We start from the raw sequence: 23,473 nt of genomic DNA on the forward strand, positions 1-23,473 counted from the left end.
TCCAATGACCTTGATCAGAACCACCCCCCACCATCCCAGTGTCAGATTACCATGAAAGAAAAGGAAACATTCTAGTTAAGGCAAATCAGTGCCAAAGAATATATTCAGAAATTCTTTCCTAGCTAATACAATCTTTTCCTATGCTATATTCAATATAGTCTTTCCTAGGTTTCAGGATGCAGGTGAGGGAGGGGATTATACAGTTTCACGTTCCCACATTTCAGTAGCTCCCTTGATATGGAAAAGTAACATGTCTGGGGAAAATATTTTGGGAGGGTCCACGTGCAAGTTTTCCCCAATGGAAAAGTATACAATGCTAACAGAATCCAGTGAGGTCAGCTTTTTTCCCTAGTTGGGCTCCTGTTAGGGTTGCCAACCTCCAGGTATTAGCTGGAGTTCTCCTGCTATTATGACTGATCTCCGGCAGATAGAGATCAGTTCACCAGGAGAAAATGGCTGCTTTGGCAATTGGACTCTATGGCATTGAAGTCCCTTCCCTTCCCAAATCCCGCCCTCCTCAGGCTCCACCCCAAAAACCTCCCGCCAGTGGTGAAGAGGGACCTGGCAACCCTAGCTCCTGTGTCAGTAACAACTGCCCGAGTGGCAGAAATTCAGCATGCAAAGGTTCACTTTTCTGCTGGTTGGGCACTTCTGAATTGCACAAGAGCTCTGTGCAGAAAAAGGGGGCAATCCTCAGGGCATGTATCAGAATGCACAGCCTTTCCCAACGGCCAGCTCATTCCAACAGAAAACCCCCCAACTTTAATCAGCTGTTAGTTCCCCACCTTCTTTAATAAGCTTTAATTGAGCTCGATCTTCGTCCAACTCGATGTGATGAAAGCGTCCTTTCCCTTCAAACTTCCGGGAGATCACTCAGCAAGCCTTTGCAGACGTGATTAGGCAACTGAAGACATTCAAGTCCCTGCCTGACTCACTAAGGATTAGATTCATGCCGCTCTAATCCAGCCTGCCTAAGAAAAAGGCTTAAGGTCATAGTGGAAGAGGAAAGGAAACCCATCAGAATGTTTAAGGCATGCCAGCTCTTATCTTTTATACACGTCAAGCCCCATCTGCATAGCTATCTTCTTAATGGATAGGAAATGCTAATTTAGTTTCCCTTTGTGAAAATGCATCTGGTTTAACATGGCAGCCCTGTTCCCGCAGCACGTCCCTGACAAACTTTCTCTTCCTTCTGGCTCAAAATCAATTCTTCCTTCAAACACCTTAGTTAATCGTTTTAGACATGAAAGGCGTGCATCGGAGAAGCCAGAAAGTCAAGGATTCCTCCTCATCAATACTTTCAATTGCAAACATTTCTCTTAGAAAAGCCTCTAGAGAATAAACAATATAAAACATAAGCATACATTTAAGGACTACCCTTAAAATAAAAGAGCTACTTCTTGAATTCTGGAGAACAACAAGGGGAATTATTGTAGGGAAGGCTGAGCTGTGCAGCCAGTGATTCAAGAAGGCTAAGAAAAAAGTTTCCTCTAGGTTGGCCTGCAGTCTCAACCATTGGCACTGGGACCAAAAGAACGCTGCAAATTATGTTCATTTTGCCCATGGACCAGCCACTAGGGCCAGATAGCCAGGCCCTCACCGGGTGGATCCCCTGTTCCAGGGCCCTGCCCCCTGCCAATAAGCTGGCCATCAGGGTAGGGTTGCCAACTGCCAGGTAGTAGCAGGAGATCTCCTGCTAATTCAACTGATCTCCAGCCGATAGAGATCAGTTAACCTGGAGAAAAATGGCCGCTCTGTAGGGCTGTTGATTCGGTTCGGCCCGAACTGAAAATCAGCCGAATTTCCCCTGATTCGGTGGTTTTTAGTTCGGGAGGAACCGAACTCAAAACTGGCGGGCAACCGGGGGGGGCCGAATTCAGCGAGTTCAGCAGTTCGCGAATAAATCGGCAAATTCGGGGCCGTCAGTAAGCAGCATAACTGTCAGTAAGCAGCATTCTCCTCCCCCCCAATCGGTGGCCAAGCTGGGTCTTCTTCTGGCCAATCAGTCAGGATTGAGTACTGGAGGAATCAGCTGATGTGCGGCCCGGCCAGGGAGAGAGAGAGCGAAATCCTCGTGTGTGTGTGTGGGGTGCTTGTGCACATTCGCTCCTTTCCATGGCTGCAGGGGGCGCATTTTTTGGGGTACAGACACAAAACTTTCACTGGAGCTTCAGATGAAGCTTCTTAAGATACCCCCCAAGTTTTGTAAACATTGGGTCAGGGGGTCTTGAGATATGGGCTCTCCCCCTTTTCCCTCCCCCCCTTTTCCATTTATGTGGCTGCAGGGGGCGCTTTTTTGGGGATATAGCCCCCAAAACTTTAGCATAGCTTCAGACAATTATTGTTAAGATACTACCCAAGTTTTGTAAAGATGGGTTCAGTGGGGGCAGAAATATCACCTCCCCCCCTTTTCTCTTTCCATGGCTGCAGGGGGCGCATTTTTGGGGGTGCAGATCCCAAACTTTGAGCGGAGTTTCAGACCAGTGTTCTTAAGATACCCCCCAAGTTTTGTGAACATTGGGCCAGGGGGTCCCGAGATATGGGCTTTCCCCTTTCCCCTTTTCCCTGTTGGGATGAATGGATCAGCCGATCCTGTGCATCTTCTCCAGAGCAAAACCTCCCGTGCCTAATTGGAATCATCTTGGATTACAAGTCCTCCCCAGCCCGTCCTGATGGAACAGAAGACAGCCACAGTAAGACCCCTTTGGGGGCTTTAATCTATAATTTTTCTCCTGTGTATGTGTGTGTGTGGGGGGGAAAGCAGAGTCTGTATGTGTGTGGGGAGGGAGCAGTTTCTGTGGGTGGGGGGGAAGCCAAAGGGGGCTTTCGTCGGTTCTGCCTGGGGTGTGTGTTCCCCCTCGAGTTTCTCGCTCCCTGGTTTGAGGGGGGAGGTTTCAGTTGTGTGTTGCAAAGGTGTTGTTTTACAAGGTTGTGTTGTTTTGCAGTTGTTTTGCAGTTGCTTTCTCAGCTGTTGTCGGGGCTGGGAGCTTTGTGCGTGGGCGGCAAGCTCTGCTGAGAGATGCACATTAAGGGTGGGGGGACCCCTTTCAGGGCCCATATCTCAACCCCCCCTGACCCAATCTTTACAAAACTTGGGGAGTCTTTCAATAAACGTCCTTTGAAGCTCTGCCGAAAGTTTGGGACCTCTAACCCCAAAAATGCCCCCCCAGAGCTGCGGAAAGGCGCGATTGTGTTTTTAATGGCTTTATTCGGCCAAATTTTTTCCCGAACTTTGAATTCCCGCCGAATTGAACGGATCCGAAGTGGGGGAGTTCGGACTTCGGCATATCCCGAATCTAAACGGGCTGAATTCGGCCGAATCCGAACTATACCGAATTTTTTTTAATTCAACAGCCCTACCGCTCTGGCAATTCAACTCTATGGCATTGACGTCCCTCCCCCCAAAACCTCTCCCTCCTCAGGCTCCACCCCAAAAATCTCCCAACGGTGGCGAAGAGGGTCCTGGCAGCCCTACGTCAGGGGGACTTAACAGCAGCAGGGGGAGGCCTAAGCCAGTGTCACAGTGATGCAATGCAATGATGTCACTTCCAGAGCGCACATGAAGTGACATCATCACATTGCTGGCAATGTGGGATGCTCTGGTGTGTGTGTGTGTGTGTGTGAAGTGCCGTCAAGTCGCAGCCGACTTTTGGCGACCCCTTTTTGGGTTTTTCACGGCAAGAGACGAACAGAGGTGGTTGGGCCAGTGCCTTCCTCTGCACAGCAACCCTGGTATTCCTTGGTGGTCTCCCATCCAAATACTAACCAGGGCTGACCCTCCTTAGCTTCTGAGATCTGACGAAATCAGGCTAGCCTGGGCCATATAATACATTACTTCCACTTAAAAAAAAAAAAAGCTTCTACCACAGAGCTTTTGCCAAAATTACCAGAGCATCCCTGCATTGGCAGTGACATGATGACATCACTTCTGTGTCACTGGCAGTGTTACCTGGAGGTGATGTCATGCCTCTTCAGGAATTGTTGGAAACTCTATGGTGAAACCATAACGCTTTATGATGTAAGCCGGTCTGAGTCCGGATTTGGCTGGGATAGAGCAGGATATAAATCCAAAAATAAACAAAAAACAGAGTTTTTGGTGATTCCTAGAGAGGATTGAGTGACATCACATCCAGGTTTTCCCACCGAGGTGGGGTTTACCACAGAATTTCTGGTGATTCTTGAAGGGTTGTGATGCCCCTTCCAGCTTTTCCACAGAAGTGATGTCAGTCATATTATCAGCCTGATGGCCCTTTAAATTTTTCTTCTCACACCACCACCCTGTGTGGCAGTGGGAAACAAGAGGTGGGATGAGAGATCCCCCACCTCTGCTGGGGGACTGGCAAACCTAGTAACAGACTGAATGAAAGGCCTTGGCTTGCCTGAATCATGATCTAAGCAAGCCCTGGGCAATTATTTGGGGCTTTCGAAAAGTATCCTGTAAGATATTGTTCATCCATGTTAGGGTTGCCAGGTCCCTCTTCGCCGCTGGCGGGAGGTTTTTTGGGCGGAGCCTGAGGAAGGCTGGGTTTGGGGAGGGGAGGGACTTGAAGGCCATAGAGTCAATTGCCAAAATGGCCATTTTCTCCAGGTGAACTGATCTCTGTCGGCTGGAGATCAGTTGTAACAGCAGGAGATCTCCAGTAGTACCAGGAGGCTGGCAACCCTAACCCATGTACATTCTTTGCTGCATATTTTATCACTGCATGGCTCATGTGTAGATGTGTGAATAGCTGCCACTCAAAGGGATGCTACAGACTTGAGCATCATTTTCCCATCTGTGGTGGCTGCTTCATGCAAGCAAGTCAACCCTTTGTTAACCATCCCTGAATGATGAACCCAAATGTGTGACTGTTGCCTAGGTGAATAAAATATTGATAGCTAAGCCCTCTAAAGATGGGACCTGCAGTGAAAGGGCAACCGGGTGATTTGATTTGCTGCAGAAGATGTGCGCCAGGGACACCAGTCTCTTTATATTACACTCGGCTAATAAATTTTTCACAAAACAGATCCAGTACATAATGAGGGAGAAAACACTGGGTGGACGTCGCCTGCCTCCTGTACAGTGCCAGGCTCGTCCTCTAAATATTTGGATAAGCCAGTCACCCATTCGCCACAGTATTATATCATTACATTGGGTGCAATTTTAAACAGATGGCAGCATTGTTTTGGTTTACACCATAACATATTTTCATATACTTCTTCCGTGACATCAGAGTCCGCGCACCAAGACGGAGGCCCTCCTTTCCCACTGGGAGCTGGGCCAGGCCCCCAGCCCCCAGCTGACTTCAGCCGACTTCAAAACTGACACATCCAAAGCGACGTTAACAAAGGCGAGGCTTAAATCGTGGCACGGAGCAGTGAGGAACAAGCCCCTCCAGAGTTCAAATGAGATACAAGGGAAGCTTTTTTAAAAAGGCCTTAATGCCGGGAAAGGGTTTGATCTTGACTGAAAGCACATTTCAATCCAAATGAACTACAAAGGCAAATGGATTAGATGGGCCCCAGATTGATATTATTAAAAACAGCTTCAGGGGTTGGGAACAAGTATCTTTGTTGGCAATCTCATTTAAAAGGAAAGAAGAATTGGGGCCCGATGCTCATTTAGTACCAGCTGGGAGTAGGATGAGAAGGGAGGCTGCAAGAAATCCCAGACTTCTGAGAATTAAAAATGCAGGGCTACTTTGCGGCTAGATAACTCGCAGAGGAGGGTCTCTTACTGGCAGACTGAGGGCTCATTTTAGGTGAGTGACTTTGCTGCAAGGCCAAATGGATCTTGGACTGCTAATGGCGAAATGGCTGTGTAAGAGTTTCACCACAGTGAGGAAGGATGTAACCCACATTTATCAGGGCAGCACTTTGTGAAAGTTTATAATGACACATTGAATGTGAATTAGATTTCTTGTGGCATTTGTGGGGAAATTGTATCTAATCTATGCAGCTACAAACTTCAGCCGATAGAGATCGGTTCACCTTAGGGTTGCCAACCGCCAGGTAGTAGCTGGAGATCTCCTGCTATTACAACTGATCTCCAGCCGAGGTCAGTTCACCTGGACTTTAGGGCATTGAAGTTCCTCCCCTCCCCAAACCCCGCCCTCCTCAGGCTCCACCCAAAAAACCTCCCACCAGCGGTGAGAGGGACCTGGCAACCCTAACTGTGGGGCAGGTTTACAGAAACACTGATGCCATAACTTTACTTCCAGGATAGGCCAGAGAGGGAGCCCACCTCCTGGAGGCCAGGAGGTGCTTCTCATGAGGAAAGCCCTGAGGCACCACCGAAAGCCGAAGGGTACATCAGCAGCTCTGAGAAGTCGGCTCAGAAAAGGCAAGACCCAGGTGGAGCTGGTGAGGACTAACAACCCTGGAAATAGGTGAGCCAACAGCTGTTAGCAGCAGTTGGGAGTAGGTGGAACAGCCAAGGTGGAACAGTAGGTGGAACAGCCAAGCCAGGGTGCTTGTTAAGGCAAGGCTTAAAAGCGGCAGCCAGGGGCTCACTGGGGGAACTGGTAAGCTATGAGGCAGGAAAGATGCTGTCAACCACTTCTTCACAATGTATATCTGAAGGACTGAACAAACAACTGGTGGAACTGATTGGAGAGTCCTGTGTGTGGTTGGGGGAATGGGATCAATAGACTCTAGACTCTTACCTTGTTGGCTGCAGTACTGTAGGTCACCTGTAGGGTTGCCAGGTCCCCACTCACCTTCGGCAAGAGGTTTCTTTTGAGTTGTGTGCGCGTGCGCGAGCACGCATGCCTTGCGAGGAGACCACTCTGAGGTGGCTGGCATGCGGGGCTACCGCTTGCCCTGGGGAGGGCGAGGGAAGGTTCCCGGTTGGAGCGCAGGCTCTGCGCATGCACGATTGCCCGCCCACCCTCAGCTGGTCGGTGGGCAGAGGGGCACTTTACCAGGGGTTTGCCCACCACCAACGGGCACCTGGCAACCCTAGTCACCTGGGAGATGCCCAGTCCTGCCACATACCATGTCATGGGACGCTCCAGGATTCACTCAAAACCCCATGGTAAAACCATAGAGTTTTGGGTAAATTTGAGAGCATCTGGTTATGCAGCAGGAAGTGATATAATGGCATCAGCAGATACTATCTTGTCCCTCCTGTTTCCTCTGCCCCTTTAAGTGCTGGCAGGGGAAAAAGTTCCAATGGTAGGGTTGCCAGCTCTGGGTTGGGAAATACCTGGAGATTTTTGGGGCGGAGCCTGAGGAGGGCGGGGTTTGGGGAGGGACTTCAATGCCATAGAGTCCAATTTCCAAAGCAGCCATTTTCTCCAGGTGAACTGATTTCTATCAGCAGGAGATCTCCAGCTAGTACCTGGAGGTGAATCACACGCTATCACTTTATCAGAATACATTGAAAAAGAGCCTTCGTGCTGCTATTTTTTGCAAGTACCTGGAGGTTGGCAACACTAGCCAGCGGGGTTCTCCCACTGTAAGAAAACAGCAAGCCTGCTTGGATGTGGCCAGAGGTGCATGCCTTTAGCAGCTTCAGCTCTTTTCCCTTTGGCTCCTAGCTCAAGCCTTTGTGTGGTCCAGGCACAGAATCCAGAACAGCCCAAGGCATGGTTTGTATGTTGGGCCCTGACCATAGCAAAATAGAGTGAAACTATTACTTCCTGTGATCTGGACACTACATTTCTAGTCATGCAGCCCAAGATTGTATTCATTTTATTGGCAGCTGTATTGCATTGCTGGCTTACGTTCAGCTTGCGATCCACTCGCTGTGCCGTCCTGATTTGTTTTCACATATACTTTCATATGCCCAGCCAGGTCTCTCCCACCCCCCTTCTAGCCTTTTGGTACCTAAATGTAAGACTTCATATTTATCCCTGTTGAAATGATTGTTGTTGGTGTTAGCCCAGTGTTTTAGCCCATCAAAATAATTTCCAATCCTGATTCTAGCTGTTTCTGCACCATTCACTTATAGCAAATTATCCTTGTGGTCGATCTGCGAGGTTTGGCTGCATATTCAAAATTTCTCTCTGCATGTCGCCTCTTTCGCCATTGTATTTGTTCTACCAGAGAACATTTTTACCCTGTCCGCACTTTCCTGAAAAAGAATGATGTGTTCTTTTTTCCCTGGGGGAGTATGGCATTATTTGTGATGCTGAAGGGTGCTCCCCCCTCTTCCCCTCTTTTTGTGTGTTTCTGTGCATGTGTGCTAATGATGATGCTCTGTGATTGGCTGCCGTCTCACTGGGTTCCTTTTTTGAATGGTTTCCTTCACTATTTTTGTGTGATCCTTGTGTCATGTCACCATTTTGAGAATTGCCACGCTTCCACAGCATGTAGAAAGGTCACTTTACTCAAAATGTATGCCATGACCCTAACCACAATCTCTATGCAGGCACATTCCCGCCCCCCACCCCCAGCAAACAATCCCAGAGTTGCCGTCCTCTCAGCTATTAAATTTGCACTCTTGATGGATGGCAGCCTACAGAGTTCATTTTAAAGCATTCCTCTCCCTTCAATCTCCGAGGATAAAACCTGGCTGTAGGATTGTTTTGTGCAGGAACAACATCACAGAAGAAATCATGGCCATGCCCCCCTTCGCAATCTGCTGCAAAAAAATTTTCCAGCAGCAAAAATGTAATGAGCAACGAGATGCACATACAGGAAATAAGATATTCAGCAAGGGAGGGTGTTAGTCCAACGCTCCAGCATTCCTGCGCTAGTCAAAATACAATTAATAATAAAACATAAAAGAGCAGGGGGAATGGGAAGGAGAGGAGAATCCTGTTCTTGGGATTGTTTGGTACGGGAACCATCTCAGAGAACGCTGCATCATGCCCCTTTTGTGGGTTATGTCTCCTACAAAATAGAGTTAGCAGCAAAATCAATAGGGGGGTTGGTTCAAAGCTCCCACGTTTTTTCGCTAGTCGAAATACATTGAATTAAAAAAAATTAAAAGCTGGGAAATGGTTGGTGGGCAGAAAGGGGAGGGAGAAGAATGAGTGGGAGGAAAATGGGCAACAGTGGGTGTGGACAACGGAGGGACGGAGAAATGAATGGGGTCCCAGACTTGTCTGCACCTTAGTAGAAGTTTTCTTGGAAATGGAGTAAAGGGAAACATCGTCGTATAAGTGTTTGTCGAAAATACAGCGATTAAACAGAAAATGTATCCAATACCAAACTGAGGGAAAATGGTGCGGACACAAAAAGATAAAACATTTCATTAAATGTTATGAAAAATTAGTGCAGAAAGGGCCTCTGTCTCCTTCGAATTAGTGATCCCTCCAAGCTTTGTGTCATCTGCAAATTTGGTAAACACCTTATCTATGCCCCCATCTAAGCAATTTATAAAAATGTTGCACAACACAGGTCCTAAAGTATCCAGCTGTTTTCTATCTTCTTACCCATCCTGGGCTGCAAGCCGTGTTGTTTATTCTGCTTTTTCCAGGTTTGGACACAATTTCCCTTGTGGGAAAACACTGGGACAAAATATGAGTTAAGAAGCTCCTCCCCGCCTTGGTCACCTGTTGATTTACCATCTTCCCCAAGCAGTAGTTCAACCCTTTTCTTGCTCAAAGAAAAGGAGTGGGCTAGTTTTATGTGTAATCAGTTGGCAACCTGAAAGGAAATGATGGTTGGTAGAGGCAAAAGGCAAAGTGACTGCATACTCTCCTGCTGCCTTTAGGCATTTAAACATGATAGCTAGGATCTCCAGGCAATAGGGCTGCCAACTCCGGGTTTGGAAATACCTGGAGATTTGAGGGTGGAGCCTGGGACAGTGGGGTTTAAGGAGGGGAGGGACCTCAGTGGGGTATAATGGTATGCATTTTCTGCAGGAGAAGTGAAATAATTTTTTTAAATAAATAAATGATCCATGTAGTCTGGAGATCAGTTGTAATTCCTGGAGATTTCTAGCCACCACTTGGAGGTTGGCAACCCTCCTAGGCAAGGTTTCATAGTTGCCAGCTTTTTAATTTACTCTTCTAGTTAGCCTTTTAGCAGTTTTAAATGCAGCAATTATCAGATAGTAACATTCAGCATTATGAAGATTTGCATGCTGGATTCTGCATAGTAAGTCACCTGTAAAAGCACTGTAACAGCCAGGATATTTTTTGGGTCAACAGGAAACATTATTGAGGACCTCAGAACCCCAGCTGGCTGAACAAGATTTGGATTTGGTGGCTGTGCCCTTGGGACTCCCATTTTAAATTATTTTGCTAGGCTACCATGAAAACGTTCAGCTTGTCTTTTTTTTTTAAAGAGAGATATGGCATCTTTGCTGTCCCCGACAGTTAACTTGGCATTAGTTTTTCAAAACACCAGAATGCAGATTCAGGGATGATCTAAGTAAGCTACAGTTTAGGGTCTTACAAGATGTGGAGCCTCTAAGTAAGAAAAAAAAAGTTAAAGTTTTAGTCAGATTATATATATTTTTCTTTTTGTCTTCATCTTTTGTGTGTATGTTGCAAAGATAAAGCTTCTGTGTTGATATGTTCAGTGTCTGTTCAGTGAGAACTGTAAGATAGTAGTTGTATTGTCTTGATCTTCTTAAACTGACAAAATTGTAGGTCATAATCCAGTTTGGCTGAGGTGGGCCTCTGCTGAGTGGTAGATCACATGCCTTCCATGTTCAGTAACTAAATGATCTCTCAGTCATAGGGTTGCCAGCTCCAGGTTTGGAAATACCTGGAGATTTGAGGGTGGAGCCTGGGAGAGTGAGGTGTAGGGAGGGGAGGGAACTTGGTAGGGTTCTGAACCAGCCATTGTCTCCAGGAGAAGTAGAATACATGTTTTAAATAAATAAATAATAAATAAGTAATCCATGCAGTCTGCAGCTTAGCTATAATTCTAGATCTCCAGCACCCACCTGGATGTTGGCAACCCTACTCAGTCTGCAGGATTCGAAAATGTATACCTGAGATCCTAGAGTGCCATGGCCAGTTAGAATTGACAGCGATCCCCAACATGGTGCCCATCAGTGTATTTCCTGACTTGTTCCTTGAGATTCTGTGACTGGTCCAACTCACGTGGCAGCCAGTTCGTGCCCACTGCCCCCTCCCAAAATTGCAAAGCTGTCCACAAGCTCAGCATGGTTAGAGACCTGTGGAATAAACAGTACTGAGGCAGAAGTATCATATGGTGTGACCAACAGACAGAAGCTTAACTTCTTCACATTCTTCAGTGTATTCATTTCTCACCTGAGCGGTCCAATGGGAACCAAGATGGTATATAAAAATTAGTAATTCTTGCTTGTGTTTCCAGTCTGACTGATGAAATCCCAACGTGTGTCACAAGCATGTGCCTTTGTGATGAAATTCCTGAGTAAAACACAAGTGCAAAGAGAATCGTTTCTGTTTCTTTAAGAATATGTTGCTGGAATTAGATGGCTAAGACAAATTATAGACTTTAAATCAGAGGACATCAATTTGTTCAGTACTGGGGACATGTAAAAAATGCATCACATACAGCTCTGCAATATGTGGGCTTGTTAGGGACAACATATCAACCACAACTGACTAGAGAATCAATAAAAATGGGGTTAAAACCTCCCAGAAGCTTCCAAATTACTGTAAGATATTTGCAATGTACTATTGGAAAATATTTCCCCAGGATTTTAGAGGGATGGGAATGTCTGGATCGTAACTGATCTTTACCCAGGGCAAATTTCATTATTAAAGTTTCCCTCTTTAAGTTACATGCTAGGAAGCAAAGGTGATTCTAAAAAATTAGTTTGGGGCAATAAAGGCTGGCGGATGCCCTTCTTAGAAGAGCAAAAAGCCTTTGGATGAAGACCAAGAAATGTTTCATACATGGTGCTGTGCTAATAATATCTCAACACAACTTACACTTGCTCCAAACCTCTAATGTCTTTAGTTTCCTCAGCTGTTGTGGAACAAACACTGGCTTCATACCCTTCTTGGCTTATGTTTCCAGGTACCAGAACTGAAAAAATAGGATAATTTCATTTAGTACAAATGAATTGATGTACTATATGAGCTATGCTTTCAATTTTCTTTCTCCCTGTGCCAATGCATTTGACTAATAGCCAGAAGTTGTACCTGTTTTAACTCTCAGGTTTTCCTCTTAGAGAAATATTGACGGCTGCAGGGAGTCCACAGGATATCTGTCACAAAGTCAAGATGTATACAGTTCTCTCACTCTAAGCAGAATACATCACAATATTTCGTGACTGAACTGAGAGACTGTGACCTTTGGACTGAATATCTTTGACCGAAGATCGTGCCATTTGAACACTGAGAGCGGTTTATACCAATGCTTATCTAGCTCAGAATTATACTCTGCTAAGCTGTGGTCCCTATAGCAGTTCATTTAATATCAGTTTGATCTGCGGCAAATACCAGATGTTATTTTCCTGCCTGCCATGAAAAGCTTCAGCTGCCCATTTCTACACATTGCACCTCCGTTAAAGGAATAGGACATTTTCTTCTCCTGGCCAGTTGACAACCCTAGTGGGAAACAATAAACCATATTTATTATTTCAATGTATTTGACCTACTGATTAAAAACAAGACCAAACTGTGGTTATTCCATTGTTATTATCCATTTCAGACACTTTATTTATTTACTTAATTTATAACCTGCCTTCATCCTCACAACAGCCCTGTGAGGTGTTGGTTAGGTTGTGAGTGTGTGACTGGCCCAAGGCCACCCGGCACACTTCCATGGCACAGCGGGGATTTGAACTTGGGTCTCCCTGATCTTAGTCCAATGCTCTAATGATTACACTATACTTAGGGTTGCCAGATGCCTGTTAATGGTGGGCAATTGCCTGCCAATTAACAGGCCTGCCCGCTGCCCCTAAAGGGAGAGACAATCCACACACACGTGCAGTGGCATGTGGCACAATAATATCCCTTCCAGGGTAAACCCAGAAGTGACAGGGATGCTCTAGCACGTTCCTCTCAAAAAATTTATGGAAACCATAGAGTTTTTGGAGGAATATGCTAGAGCATCCCCATCACTTCCAGGTTTGATGGGAAATATAGTTTCCATGGAATTTTTTGAATAACATGCTAGAGTGTCCCCATTGCTTCCGGGCTTACCCTAGATGGGAAAGTATTGTATGTGCATGCTGCATGCTTCTGAATTGACCCCCCCCACACACCGAAGCTCCCGCTGGTGGCAAAGGGGGACATGGCAACCCTAACTATACTGGCTGCCATCTTGATCTGGTTCCTTTTATAGTATGTGCTTAGACTATGCTTAACTTTATTGGGGAATGATCGGGGCCCCAGTTCCTGTAAAGGAAACCCCGATACTTAATTTTCTGCTACCAAATCAGAGGGATTGGATCGTTCCTCTTGAACTATAGAGAATTGAGATCACACACACGCACAAAAGAGGCAAGACGCATTTGCCTTGAAGTAAAAACAATCTTTAACTCAGGGTAGGGAAAAATATCACTGGGATACAAAACAAATAATATACATTCTATGTTTCCTATACTTGCCAATACCTTTGGCAAGGCACTAAGCTTACTTATGAGTAGGCACCCATAGCGAAAGGAGAGCCTCTCATCCTGCCTGCTTGCAGTCAAGCAAAAAGTGGTGCAACTACTTTCTCTTCTAACAAAAAAAATCTAAAGCAGTTGAACATGCAAAATATTTGTATACGTGACCCTCGGGCACGATTGCAATGGCCACCACAAACTGGCCATTTGGTCAGTTACAATATTAACCCCTTAACTGTCTGACATGTAACAAAGCTCGCTCTCTAATACCCAACAAACTTTCCAATCCAGGGCAACTTTCCTCTTGTCCAAGACCGTGTGCCAGCAAGGGAGGTAAGTGCCCTGCTGCTTGAGCCTACATGGGGAGACTGGTGGTAAAAATCTATGCAAACCGTATGAACGCTTGCCCAGCTTTTCTGTTGGCTGGGCAGAGGCAGCTCGGTTAGGGTTGCTAGATGCCTGTTAATGGCGGGCAATTGCCTGCCGCCCCTCAGCTGGCCGGCAGGGGAAGCAGGCCACCGAAAGGAGGGTACGATCCACATGTGTGTGCGGCAGCACGCTGCACAATACTGTCCCTCAAAAAACTATATGGAAGGCATAGAGTTTTTGGAGGAATATGCTAAAGCGTCCCTGTCACCTCCGGGTTTGACAGGATGCTCTAGCACATTACTCCAAAAACTATAGTTTCCATGATGGTTTTCTTTTAGGGATGTGCTAGAGCGTCCCTGTCGCTTCCGGGTTTACTCCAGAAGGGACATTATTGTGTGTGCATGCTGTGTGCATGTGAATCCCCCCCGAAGCTCCCGCTGGTGGACCTGGCAAGGGGGACCTGGCAACCCTAAGCTTGGTATGTGTGTGTCTGGTCTGGCTAAGAAGCTTGCTGCTAAAAAGGAGGAGTATGGGAGTAAGTAAATTGGGATCCTTAACCACCTGCAAGTTTTCTAAAAAATTAAATTCATATTCTAGAGCTGAGAACCGGTAGTGGAAGAGGTAGCAGGAAATGTTTTGCAGCGTCTGCTACCCCAGGAGTAATTTCTGCAGCGAATAGAGGATTAAAGGGACAAAGCTTTTGTGGTCTTGGTGAAATGTTAAGAATGTGCAAGCCATGGCAAAATTTCAAGTGAGTCTTGTCCAGAGGTGGATCTACTGTGAAGCTAATGAAGCTGAAGCTTCAGGGGCCCTCATCCCAGAAGGGCCCCCTGAAGCAACTTTTTTTAGTGAGTGAATTTCTCAACAAAATCAATGGAGTTTTTTAAGTGATAGAATCATAAGCCAATGGGTTGAAGCAGGGCCGGATTTAGGTTTGATGAGGCCCTAGGCTATTGAAGGTAATGGGGCCCTTTATATGTCCAGCTGTCCTTTGCCAATAACAAATTGTCACTGGTTTTTGTGTTGAATATATGCTATATGGTAATTTATGGACCTAATAGGTATCTAAAGCCATTTGCACATAACAAAATATGTATTTTATCAAAGTAATTGTTGAACTGAAATTCAATTAAGAAGTATATTAGTAGTGAAATAATTATTAAGCTCTAACGTAAAATGATTTTTTATTCATAACAAACTTAATAATGCAAACAAATTGGTATTTGGCATCATAGGAGCCTACACAACACAAAACACTATTGCTGTATGTAGGTTTTATTTTATTTGTTTTTTATCTTATATTTTGGAAATGTACATCCAGGTTTTTTTTCCTTTAAATTTTTTGGGGCCCTCCAAGAGAGTGGGGCCCTAAGCTATAGCTTGTTGAGCTTATACATAAATCCGGCACTGGGTTGAAGTACTTAATATTGACATTAGCATATGCTCTAATACCCATTTCACATGGCCTCAAAATGTCCCTGTAATTGGTCAAATTTCAAAATTTTCTTGAGGGCATGCAGTGCTCGAACCCCCAGCTGTATGGGCTCACGGAGCTCACCAGGATCTATTCACAGCCTACATTTGGGCAGCTGGATTGTCAGATCAGTTCTGTAGTTTTATTCCATCACTGTATGACCCATTTTCCAGGACTCCACCCCACCAACCTGTTCTCCAACATTTGAGCCTCATGGTCCTTGTAAGGGCAGCATGTCCCTTTGGACCTTGTTGGAGGATGCCCTATTGTTGCTGGTTGCAAAGGGGCCCCCATAACAGTTCAAGCTTCAGGGCCCCAAAAATGTAGGTCCGCCACTGGTCTTGTCAGGTCAGTATATTAGGCTTGAATGTAAGTAGTCCAGAACGGCAAGGACTCCTTTTTTTAAGTTGCTGTTTTCAAGGTTCTCTTTGCACAAGTACAGAGAAGTTATGGTGGATGAACTGTTTGCTAGTATTGCATGGTGTGTGTGTGTGTGTGTGTGTGTGTGTGTGTGTGTGTGTGTGTGTGTATAAACAGTTTTCAGCCACTGGCAAAACTTTATTTTTTAAAAGGTCTCTCCTTTATTTATTTTTATTTTATTTATCCGTTTTTAAACTTCTATCTCTCTCTTTCCCAGCCAAAGCAAGTTTCAGACGTTTTTCTAGAAGGTTAGACTTGGATTTTTAAAATTGTGAGGTAATTGGATTTGCTGGACAAATTGACTTGAGAGCATTATTAGGCTGAAAGGCAGGACTTGAGCTTTAAAATGAAGAATAAAATGCCACTATGCCAAGAACATTTCAGCATAATGGGTGGGTAGAGAATGAAAACCCTCCTGAATGTGTATTCTTGGGGAATGTTTGTACCACCTGTTTTTCTCAGGAAATGTCCTGTACCGGGTGGGGAACAGCTGGCCACGGGTGCCGTTTGCAGCTGGTCTCACCCAATTGCGGCTTCACTTCTAGGCTTGCACTAGGAATGTCAGCTGTATTTCATTAAAATGGTGTTAACTTTCCTGCAATATTACAATGTCGAATCTTTGTACGGGTCAGCTGCAAATTCACCAAGCGGGATACAGGAGCAAGGAGGGATGAGGGAGAGATGGACCGATCAAGAGCGGGCAAGAAAGGCACAGGAGCGACTGCCATTTTCCGGGCAATTTGCCCTAGAACATAGTGCACACAACCCTCCCCATCTTGCTTTTAGTTTTGTACAAAATGTGTGCTGTGGTTCTCTATGTGAAAATGGCATCCTTTTCCTTATGCAAGTATTGTGCAATCATCCTATGGAATGTCTGAGTTCAAAAGTCTTTGCTGGGAGCCCTTGTAGCCATTCATCCATCTGGCACAGCTGCAGACATCTTACCACTGTCTACAGTACAACATGCTTGATGTAACCCTGGGGTCACTTCAGTTCAGAAAAACAGTGCCCAGTGGGGGAAGGATTTAACCCTCCCGCCCTTGTACTGCAACCCCAACCCATGGGGTTGATAAAATCACAGGGAGCTCCGTACACAGAGCTCCCAGCACATGTCTCTTTTGGACCTGAGCCTTTGGCTAAGGGAAGATTTGGACCACTGTAACTGATGGAAGTCTGATGCAAGTCAAAGGGGACTTTCCTGAGACTTATAGAAAACTGCAAAGACCGAGTTTGCTTATACATATAGTTGAATGGTGGTACACTGTGTAACTAATCTAAAACCTAACCCACTTTGCCAGGCAATAAACAAGAGATGTGATCACTGGTGTGCTCTACAATTCTATTTAAAGACTCCACAATTCGCTATTGTCTAGAACAACCACCTCCCCTTGTCGCCCTTATTAGTCACACACTTGCCTGCAAGAAGCAGAGCCTTAATTACAATAACAATGTTTTCATCCCCAACTTATTCAGCCCCTACCTCTTTTGCTTTAGACCCTGTTATTTTCAATCATGGCCCCAAAAGAAGCATCTAATTATTATGACTGTGTTGTTTCTTTGCAGAATGCCATGAGGTTTATTTTTCCTCCAGGCTGGAGGGATCGAAGCATTTTTCAAACTGCTTTGTTTGGCACAGTAGTTTCCTTGTTCTCCCATTATCTGGCAAACTAGAATTATAAGAGCTTCAAACATAAAAACAAAACGATACTGGAACAATCTTCCTGGCTCTTAAGTGAAACCCTCAGGCTTGGAACAGGAGCTAGACCAAATTATGCAAGTCCAGCAACAGTAGCTTTGTGTTCTAATTAGATGCTAGTCATGTGCAAAACTCTGGGGTTCTTGGCTGCCTGACGTCCTGCACCCAGGAAGGTGTTTTTTAATAAGAATGTTGTAATCTCTACAAGTCAACTGACATGATACTCTTCTCTGCTTTCTAGCATGGCCAAGATGACTGCCTTCTTTATTTTGGTTTGTCATTCTTCGTTTAAAAAATTCCAATTTTTCCAAGAGCGCCAAGGGTAAATTTGTGGGAGTGAGAGCGACTCAGCATGCCTGGACATTGGGGGGCACTATGTTACTCTTAAGTTTGTAGTTGCTGTTTCTTTAATGAGATGTTGCTGTTTGGCTGAACTTGGGGGGGCTGCACTCTAATTCCTTCTTCTCTTTTCTCAGCAGCCGTTTTGTCTCTCTGCTCTTTCCACATGGTCTGCAAAGGAGGCAGACGTTTCTACAGGTCTCTCCTGCATAAACCATACAATCATACTCGCACTCACATGACGCTGGATTAGCTAGCCACTTGTATAGGGACATGTATTCTATCTTTTATCAACTGCAACAAGAATGTTAACAAACTGAACCTGAATAAATGTAAGTTCTACTTTTTTTTTTTTGCAATTTACTTCTTGGGAAGACAATTTATTGCACTCAATATCTCTCTTCCATGACTGGGCAAACTCTGCTATATTAACCAAATATAAAATCCCAACAAAATTTTCATAGGCTCCTTTTCACTGCAGTGGGCGTTCAATTTTTGATTACCTCGTTTGTGAAATAGTTAACAAGGAAACAATCTGTTTTATTCAAAAAGGGCAAGATTCCAGCAGCACCTTAAAGACTAACAAAAATATTTTCTGGTAGGGTATGAGCTTTCTGAAGAAGTGAGCTGTGGCTCACGAAAGCTCATACCCTACCAGAAAATATTTTTGTTAGTCTTTAAGGTGCTACTGGACTCTTGCCCTTTTTGACTACTGCAAACAGACTAACACGGCTACCCACTTTGAATAATATGTTTTATGTTTCTTCTTTGTCTGATCGAAGGTGTAGTTTTGATAAAAGATGACACTTAACTGCAAAGTCCTGAACAACACAAGAAAGCTTCTGTAGTGAAAGGGAAAGAAAGAGCAACAACCATTTTAGAGTAAAATATGAAGAGGCTCTTTTATTGAACATGCTGCCTTCTCTCCCCCATTCCTGGAATCAAGATGAACCATAACTTGTATCAACTCCACACCGTCCTTTCTGAACTAACATAGTAATTGTAAAGTATCTTAACAAACATCAAACATGTGGAGGAGTGGGGAATCAAACCCGGTTCTCCAGATTAGAATCCAGCACTCCAAACCACCGCTCTTAACCACTACACCACACTGGCTCTGAATATGAAAAAGTCCCCTTTGTTCTGGTTTACATCCCTAAATGTCATTTGCCAGACCTTTTAAGACTAAAAGGGTCTTCCTCTTGGAATTCCTCTCTTGGAATCAACCAAAACTCTATAGTTTTACCATAGGATTTCCAGCAATTCCCAGAGAAGTATGTCATAACTTCTTGGATTTTCCTGGAAGTGACATCATGCCAACAATGGTGTGTTTTTTCCCCTTCCTGCTGGCTGCTGGAATGCTGGAGGGCAGTGCCCATTGGGGACAGGAGATGTTCCACCCCAGTGGGCATCTGGCAACCCTAATGTGAGTTGAAATGAATGGATAAGCTCTTGTGATAGGAGAGCTCTATATGTACATTGGAAACCCTATACCTACAAGACATTGCAAGATCGGGTTGTTTATGAACATCATTTTCATTACTCTATGAATGGGGTAAACTGTGCATGAGGAGGTATGTCAAGCATTTTCCCTTCAGAGAATAGAAGATGTGACCTCACATATAATCATGCTTTGGGATCCTGTCTAATTACATGACAACAGATCATGATGTAAACATTTGTTTTTTAGCCTTGTCCTTTTGAGAAGCCAAGTTTAGTTTTTTATTGTTCTGAATTTTGAATCATATAGAAAACACCTATTTATTACTATGAATTAATTTAATTATATGGATGACAACATAGCAGCCCTAAAGATTAATGACTCAGTTTTGCTGAGAAGGAAAATGTAAAATGAAATTGATGATATTAATTGTTTCTTGGAGGACCTATCTTATTCAGTGGTATCCCAGAGCGCAGAACATGTTGGAACATCCAGGGTGGTCTAGTTACCCGTTTTCTTTTAGAGTTTGGCATGATATTAGATTTATATTTAAAGCAATTTCCATGTCTCTTGCTGACAATAATTGTACAAAGATTCTGACAGAGAAAATGATAAATGGAGAGGCTTTTTGGAGTGGAAAACTTGGATATTATTAGATCACTCAGGAGAAACAGACAGAGCGTGAAATAAGAGAGTGACACATCACATTGACCATAAACTTAAAACAACATTGACTATTTCTTAACTATGTACCAGAATTTTGCTAAAAACATACAGTCATCTAAATATTTCCCTGATAAAAATAAACACATTAGAGTTAAGGTAAAGACACAGCTACCACCCACTTTCACTCTGGGATCGGTGGTTTTAAACAATAAAAATCATACCTCTCTTAAGCCTGGTTTGTTATGTTTAGCTTTGGGTCCTTGATTTCTACAGATTTTAAGCACTGCAACTAGGGGTATGCATTTGGCAAAGCCAAACTGGAAAAAAAAACAACGAAAAATACTTTATTGGTATTTCCAGGTTTTTTTTCCTCCCAAAACATGGCGGCAATTTAAAGGAATTTAAAGGAAGCCAAAAAGCAGATCCCCAAACCATGCTGATTTTTTTCGGCAAGGTTCGGGCCGCTTCAGCCCCAACTCTTTTTTAAAAAGAAGACTCCCCCTCCCCTCTCCCCTCCTTCTCTCCCTTACTTACCTGCTAGCTGGCCAAAATGCCACAGAACTTCCCATCCACTGCTTCCAGGTTCCACAGGTGGTGCAGAGCTGAACACCAGGCTTGGCTGGGTGGCCGGTGCAAAGCTGCGAGCCGGGCTCAGCCCAGCCAGGCTCAGCCCAGCCAAGCCCGAAGCACAGCTCAGCTCTGGCTGCCACTGCCTCCAGGCTCCATGGGGGGCTCCGAGGTGGACAACTGCAGTCTTGGAGTGAAGGTAAGTGGGGGGAGGGGAAATGGGGGCAGTAAAATTCAGAGTTGGGTCTAATAGACACATTTTTTGGGGGGGGGGGGGTTCCGGATATTCCCGATATGGAGGTTCGGGAATATCTGGGTTTACCAAAAAAATTCAGATCCATTAGACTTGAATCCAATTTTTTTTGCATATCCCCAACTGCAACTATACATGGTATCTAATGAACCATGAGTGGAACTTCTCTTGCAGAATAAAACCTGCTCACCTACCTCCTCCTACTGCATCCCCACTCCACCTCCCGCAATGCTGTTCGTAAGTTGGAATCTTTGTAAGTGTCCCGTGTCACCACTGCAGTTCAGTGGATTGTTATCTGAGGTTTCACTGTCACAAACAAATCATGTGACTTGGTAGCATCAGGATGAGAGTCCTGTAAAGTGCGTCTGTCCTTGAAGGTAGTTTGGAAACTTCAGTTGGTAATAGAATACTGCTTCAGCTTAGGTCCTTTATGCTTGGGTATTTTCACTCACATTCGTCCCCAGACTGACTCGGTTGTTCCTTGGAGTTATGCATGAGTTTTCCATCCCTCAGAGTTGACCTTGCGCCCACCCAACACTTTTCTCAGGTTTCCCCAATGCTGTTTTGCCACGAATTTAAAGTCTGCTCTGAGATCAACTCAGTTCAAATTGTGTGTATAAGGCATCCCAGGTTCCCCCTCATCCTCCAGCCAGCTGGGGGGCAGGGGGCATGGGGAGGAAGTGTTTGCATAATGAGGATTCAGGAACCAACTTAGCTGCACTTGCATGGGCTCCATTGAAATACATTATAGTACAAAAGCAAAGAAAATTGTGGAATGGATTTTCCATTAAGGTCATTTGGCCCAGATAGACTACTCTGACACTGGATTGACAGCCCCCAGAGTGGAATAATGGCACCTTCTGTGCTGCATGAAATCATATGTTAGATTTCCTTTCATTTGTTATATGTGCCATGTCTAGCCAATAGCTGTATGCTGCAATCTACAGTGAACTGCCCACTCAGGAGTGCATAGAGGCATATTGTCTAGGGGTGTACTGAAATGCTTATTGTAGCAATGGCAGTAATTCACCTGATTGCCAAAACTCAAGCAACTTTACTAGAGGCATGGGTTTGTTGTGACGGGAATAGCAGTGATTCTATTAGCAGTACAATTTCCATCATTCTGAAAAAAAATCCACAATAGCGTTGACAGCTGCAACTTAGACTTCTATATAATTCCAGATGTGTCTTACTAGGAAAAATGGTTTCCTATGTAAGAAACACGTTCCTAATGTTTCAGCAATACTATTAGAGTTTTAGTACTGCTCCTTTTAGATCTGAACAGTCTACTTCAGTTACTCAACCAGCGACTATTTTAAATGTACACTCTCCGCTTATGTACCTTCATGTTCATGCTGTACCTCCTTGAGAGTGCTTGCATAATCTCAAAATGCCATCATTTGTGTAATAATAAAATGATAATGTGCCAACAACCTGATTTTTCTTGCTCTGTGCTTCCAATCACATCTTGTCTGCAATATGATAGTGAAAAACCTCATTAAACACAATTCGAATTCTTCTAGTCTGAAAGTGATTAATACTATAAAGAACCATAATGAGGATAAGGGTGGGGCTCTAGCTCAGTGGTAGAGCATCTGCTGTGCATACAGAAGGCCCCAAGTTCTATCCCAACATCTTTAGTTTAGAAAGTAGTAGATGATATAAAAGATCCTAAGACCCTGAAGAGCTTCTGCCAGTCAGAGTAGGTAATACTGACCTTGGTAGACCAATGGTCAGACATCATGTGCTGTCCATGGAGAACTAAATACAGACTAGCCTGATGACCGAGTATAAATAAAGGCATGCACTAACTTCTTATTGCTGAAGACATATGGGTAAAGAGAACTTGTTTCAACACCCAGCTGTGCTATGGGGCATTTCTAAATAAAACTCTGAAATTGGGCCAGTGAATGGAAATCAGGGATCAACTGAGCCATCATTTTAACCTAGTCACCTCTGGAGTGAGAACAGCAACCTTACACAGCTGTTTAACTGAAATTATGTGATGATCAAATGTTAAATTAATCTATGAGGAAATGTTAAATATGCAGACTACAATGATCCAGGTGGAGATCAGCCAGAACCCTGGTGCCAGTATCTTCCACTTTGTTCATAATGAATGCCTTGGGATTTTTCAATACTGCAAGCAATAAAACTGCTCATCTCAGCTCTACAGGTTGTCATCAAGGCAATTCCTCCAGAAAAAAAATGTGTGCATTAACAAAATGACAGAAAAATACTCAGTATTCTTCTTCATATCAACCACAGCTCTTTACCTCCATCAGAACAGTGGGGGAAAAAATACAAATATGGTGAATTTATACAACAGAATAATTAAATGGTGAGTATGGGTTACATATTCGTGCAAATTACCCTTGGAATGTGTTTGCAAAATACAAATGATACAAAATTATTGCTACAATACTGATTTAACAAACAGTGGACTAGTATGACTAAACATTAATCTTTCAAAGGGAAAGAAAATACTTCAGGAGGATATCTCCAATCTGTGGGAATGAGCAAAATTGCGGCAAATGAGGACCAAATGTGGTGCCTATGGGGCAGAAAGTCATAAGTTTACATACACACTCATGAGATCTGAACTGACCGAAACTGACAGGGAAAAATATCTTAAGGCCATGGTGGATGATCTGATGACCATATTAATTCAGTGTTTGGCAGTGTTGAAAGTAGCAGATTGTATGCTAGATTATTAGGAATATTAAAATGGTCAGTAATGTATTGCCTTTGTATAAATAATGTGGGGAAAGAAGATATTTTTTTTCTTCCTCTCCCAAAGTATTAGTAACAGATAATTT

Source organism: Euleptes europaea, chromosome 7 (genome assembly GCF_029931775.1).
Source record: "Euleptes europaea isolate rEulEur1 chromosome 7, rEulEur1.hap1, whole genome shotgun sequence".
NCBI classification, from domain to species: domain Eukaryota; kingdom Metazoa; phylum Chordata; class Lepidosauria; order Squamata; family Sphaerodactylidae; genus Euleptes; species Euleptes europaea.